Below are 6,000 nucleotides of genomic sequence, written 5' to 3'. Positions count from 1 at the left end.
GTGTAAGAGTAGGATTGCAAAATAATCTTCAACCTTACTGAAGTTCATACATTGGAAGCAGTTAAGTTTTGGAACTGATGCAGATACATGTTGTTTCTTAAAACATAAGAAACCATATTTTTTCTTTCCACTTAAAACCAAGCAAAACGAATAAACAGTTTATTTATGTATCAACTTGTTTTATGAATCTGTAATCTAAGCCATTTACATCTGGGTTTTCTTTAGGCTCTTAAGATGAGGATAGTTGTGTACTGTTGGTTTTATTTACAACATACTGCATAAAAGATGAACTGCAGGCTGAATGTACTATGTACAGTGAAGTACAGTGAACAACAGTAAACAAGGTTGATAAACACACAAAGCATTGCTCAACAGATTGTCAAAGTCCTAACTGACTCATGGGATAGCATGAGAGAAAGGAAGAGCATTTACAGCTGTATTGTAAAAATATTGAAAATAGGTATGTGTAATCAAGAATACAATGCACATACAAACTCGATGAAGATGGGAATGTAAATTACAACTACAAGAAAAAGAAAAGCACAGTTCTTACTGATTCTTAAGTAGCAGGTTCTTACCTGCATTGTCCCCAGCAATCTTCATGATGACTTTTTGCACAACCTCAAACGTGTATTTCAGCTCCTTTGGGTAACTGATATATAGTACATAGAGAAGACCCATAAGATCAGCAAAGCCCTGGAAGACATCATAAAATCATAAAGGACTATCTGCTGCTCCAGAACAATCGCCATGTCAATTATTTCCTTTGGCAGAAGGTCTCCGGGATTTCCTCAGAGACTATCGTGAGTCCAATATCCATACCTTTTACGACTTCATCCTAATCGAGTGGCTAGTCAGAAAAAACAGAGAACAGACATGCACAAGCATTAGTACGATATTAATAAATCCTCAGCAAACAGGCTAAAGTAAAAATACCTAATCACAGATGTGGGACCAAGTCATTGCTTAGCAAATCATAAGTAAGTCTCGAGTGAGTTTTATTCAAACACATGTCCTGCCTTGTTATTTCTCACTAATAACTTAACTGAAGCAGCACATAGCAAATGTAAAGAAGTGATGGTTTGGAATAAGTAGCGGAGGTTGTGTAACTGTTATAATGGTCTTGGATTCCTGGCGGAAGGAAGTAGTTCCCCAATTCCTTTAAAAAACAGAGGGTTATTAAGACACTCCGATGTTCTTTCTGATTTATCTACACTCTTGTGCCGTCAAACTGTATAAATGCAATATCGCTCGAGTAGGAGTGTATGTAGTGTTCTTATATCTTCATATATCTTCTCCACCGAATACCTTGGGCCAAAGCGAGCCAGCTGGGGCTTGAGGATTGGTTAAAGGGATAGTTCATCCCAAAATATCAGATTTCCTGTTTATTTACTCGCCCCCAGGCCATCCAAAATGTAGGGGACGTTTTTCCTTGAGCAGAACAATTACAGAGAACTTTAGGAAAATGTGTAGCATCTTTGAGTATGTTGGGCAGGTATGTGAGGCAAGTCAGTGTCCATGGATGAGTCTGATATTTGATGACCACTGGCTGTCACCACAGCACCCTTCTTTATAACTTTAAGAGTTGCTCTGTCTTGAGGTAAGTCTGACATGTTGGACAAATTGCAAAGCTTATTTTGAAATTCTGGGTCTTCAAACTGCAGAATGAAATCACCTTGCAAGCCTAGTTCTTGCCGAAGTATGTTGACCAGCTCATCTACAGTTTCTGGGAGGCTTTCAACTGAAACTCTTCTGATGTCATCAGGGGAAATGATCACTCTAAATTCTCTATGTACTGAAAAAAAAAAAATGTTTTGAAACTGAATAAAATATAAGACTTTGAAGTGAACTACACCCGATATTAGTTCCAAACCTGTATTTATTCTTTGTTCTGCTGATCACAAAGGAATATATTTGGAAGATTGTCAAATCTTATCCCCCATTGACTCTCATAGTATTTATTTTCCCTACAATGGCAGTAAGTGGGGGATGAGATCTGACATTCTTCCAAGTTTCTTCCTGTGTGTTCAGCAAAAAAAAGACATTTATTCCATCTGAGGTTGAATAAATGATGACAGGATTTTCATTTTTACATGTAAACAGACATCAAGTTTTGTCATAAAACCCATGTGTTAATAAAAAAACATGTCAATTCTGTCACCCTCTTGACATTTCAAACCTGTATAACTTTCTTTCTAGTGCACGACACACAAAAATATAGTTTGAAAAATATTGATAACCAAAAACCATTGGTCCCTATTTACTTCAACCGTATGGACAAAAACCAATGCAAGTCAATGGGGACCACTGGTTTTCTGTAACCACATTCTTCAAAATATATTTTGTTTTGCAGAAGAAAAAGTCATACACATTTGAAATGTCAAGAGGGTGAGTACATGATTTTGAGTGTGAACTTCCTCCTTTAATAAAGGCTCTCAAAATGTATCAAGAATTATCTATATTGAATATGGCATAAATCAATTATACATTTTTTGCTGTATCGCCCTAGCTAATGGTTTGTGAAATGACTAGTACTGTACCCTAGTGAAGCAGAAAAGCAACCGGAGAGATGAAATGTCTTCCTTGCACTGTGTACAATGAGAGTGGAGCATATTGATTTAAATCCTCAGGGTCTATGATGATAACATCAGAGGAAAGGCTCCTGTACAATTAAAAAAAAACGAAGGTGCTCCACATACCATGCTGTATACTTCGCAATCATAAAGGAAGCTTTCTGAGCTACAATAAGCAGTTTCATTATTTTTCCAAAGTCTGGCAGTGCACTGGTTTTGCCAAAAGACACAAACATGCCTTCAGAATATTTGGTTCCTCATCAATTCCTCATCAATCCGTTGAAGTAAGGCCAACAGACTCCACACCACTGTATTTCCTTGAACAGCTGCTTTGTCAGAAAACTCCAAAATGTCCGGAGAAACATTTGTACCATTTGTGACTTCCAATGCTGGTTTGAAGATGTTGTGTTGTCGTATTTTAATACAGCTGAATTCCCAATAAAGCCGTTGTTGTTTATATATCTTTTAACATTTTTTCATATGTGATTAGATCTGGGAAAAATCAACACGCAGTGAACATTTATGTAGGGCTGGAACAGTTTTTGATACCATATTCAAGCCCTTTCCAAATCAGGTTTTATTAAGCTCATACCTTGTGTATGTAACTTAAATTATGGCTGAGGTCGACTGAAGTGCTATGATCTTCAGGAACGGAATTTGGATTAAAACGTGTTTAAAGTTAAGTGATGAAAATAAAAGCAGAACAGTCCAGTATCACAAGTAAAAGTCCCTTTACTGTGGTAAGAAACTTACTCTAATAACAATTTAATATACAAACATTTCCTAGTGTTAAAATCTATAAAAATACTGTACAAAACAGTTTGAATAAAACGAAAGTAAGGAAAATGGTGCAGGGGGCACTTAAAGAACAAGAGCTCTGCCATTATCACTACACAAGGAAACTAACAAACATTACAGACAACAACTCATAAGGAGTGAAGGAAGTTTTGCGTTGTTTATCTTGTGCATAGTGTCTGGAGTTTTGTTCATCACTTGTATGTTTTGTGATCACGGTCCGGCTCGCATGAGCAGCAGAACGGGGATAACTCCGGTGCTGCAGACTGGGAGCTCTGTCAACTCACGAAAACATGGTAAAAAATACTTTGCATGCCATAGTTCACACAGGACTGGCGGGAAATTTGGATTGATACTTCTGTCTTCATGTTATGTGGTTTACTTTGATAGGTGATCTGTCTTCCCTGTGCTATTAGGACATTTCTAATCAACTTCTGGGCTGAATCCTGTGACAGAACTGATATTTCATAAAGCTCTTCCACTATTTCCGGAATTGCAGATTTAGAAACATGCAAAACTGTTTGCATTCGTAATAACAAAGCAGCAAGACTGCGTTTGACATTGTCTTCATTGTCCTCATTGTCTTGGGGTTCACTATCTTCAGCTAAAGACAGTTCTTAATCATTTCCAGTGGACTCAGCTTCTATACTGTCAGTAGAGTCCTCTCTCCCGTATGAAATGAGCTCAACCCTTAAATCTTTCAGAGCAAATGCACAATGATATTTACTCTTGTGTGCTTTAAAGGTTTATATACACTTGATTTGAAGTAACATTCTTTAAAAGGACAGTTCACAGTTTCTTTGTTTTTTGTGTGCTTTCCCAAGTGATTAAAGTATTTGCTCAAATTAGTAACTTCACAGAAACAGCATAACTCAAAGACAAGGTGAGTGCTTGCTGACACTGGGTTTGAAAGTGTTTTTCGTGTTGGGAAATTAAGTGATTTCTTAAGCCAGCTTGAGATCTAAATGAACAGGGGCATCCAGAGTATAAGCAGGGAAAAGGACATAACCTTCCGTGTTGTCCATGTTTAATTTTGTAATGTCTTAGAACAATCCTTAGGTTTCTTGAAGTAAATGTGCAAAGCTTACAGCTCCAAACCATAGATCAGTTCCAAACCATAAAGCACCATCCAGTGCACCTTGTATTTCTGCAGCAATAAAACTTCAGAACAATTTAATTAATAAATAAGCTGAAATACGCTAAATATCAAGTGGGACATTCTTAACAAATCATATTTTCTTCAAACTTAAACAACTGGCTAAACTTAGACCAATGATTAGCACTAATGTATTTAATTGAACATGTGTGGAGTATATAAAAGCATACATATGTATAACACGCCGGTAAGAATATGCATAAACATGAAGAGATTTCCTTTGATATGACAGACGGATATTTAGAGATCAAATTATACATGTGACAGGGAGTGTGTGACCGCTAAAATTAACAAATCTGAAGAGATCCTATAGCGTTGGATAGAGGGTGAGCGATCGCAGTATCAGCTCACTGCAGGCAAACAATGTGTGCACAGTAATAATCAAAAGTTTTGTACAGAATTTAAACTGGTTGCAGCACAACAATTGTTTACCTTTACCCAAATTCACCCTATTAATTGCAAGAAAGAGCGAAGTTGCACAAAATGTGACGTGCATCCAGCTGACGTCGATTTGTGCTAACTTTACCCTTTCATATCTCGCTAAAGTTACATCCATACAAAAAATAGGACCCCTCCAGTACAATGCGGCCTCGGCTCGTGTCACTGAACTGCTCACAGCCATACTGAGCTAAATCACACTAACTCTTACTCGAGTTCTACAGTAACACAAAGACAAATAATATTTTAAATGTGACATGAACATGAGATGTAATGAACATGAGATATAATCATGGGGTCAATAAAACCATTAACGTTACAAGTATTAGGCGGATGCACATTACGTTAAGGTATGTTAGAAAATTAGAAACTTAAGCAAAAAAAAAAGACGTGTGGACCTCTATACAACATTGTCAACAAAATATATTTATTATACGGTTATTTGTAGTCTTTACTGAAATGGACAATTGGGTGAATGGGGAAAAAAGTAAATTCGTTTGCCAATCATATCAATTAAACTAACGTTTATGTGGAAAGTAGTGTGGATGCTTTCAAAATCTAATGCTTGGTTTCCATTTTTGTAAAGATGACACAAAAAAACGACTCAAAACACGTCGTGCCGTTAGGCCGAACATTAAAAAAAAAGCTGTTGGGAATCTTCCCTCAGAAAACTTTTGTGGCTAAAAACGTATTTCTGATTCAATTTAACGTTACGTTCCAAAGCGAGACAAAAATGTGAATCTAAACATTATTTAATTCTAAGACAAAAATACAATTAACGATATAAGATTTTAGGTTTTACTCAACAAAAAATATATTTAATGAATCCATTTCTGATGACAAAATGGCGCATTCTCTTCTCTCCTCAGATCAGCTCGACTACTCCCCTCCCCACAGTGATAGTGATGTAGAGTCCGAATCATTTAGGCGAACCGGCTCATTCGGTTCATTTTGTGTCGGACGTCTATATTTCGGCTTTACGTTAGAACGGCTCAGGACCGGCTCTAAAGAACGATTCGCTCAAGAGTCGAACATCAC

The sequence above is a fragment of the Triplophysa dalaica genome, chromosome 24 (assembly GCF_015846415.1).
Source record: "Triplophysa dalaica isolate WHDGS20190420 chromosome 24, ASM1584641v1, whole genome shotgun sequence".
Lineage (NCBI taxonomy): Eukaryota > Metazoa > Chordata > Actinopteri > Cypriniformes > Nemacheilidae > Triplophysa > Triplophysa dalaica.
The sequence above is the reverse complement of the archived record's forward strand: the minus strand, read 5'-3'. Positions refer to the sequence as shown.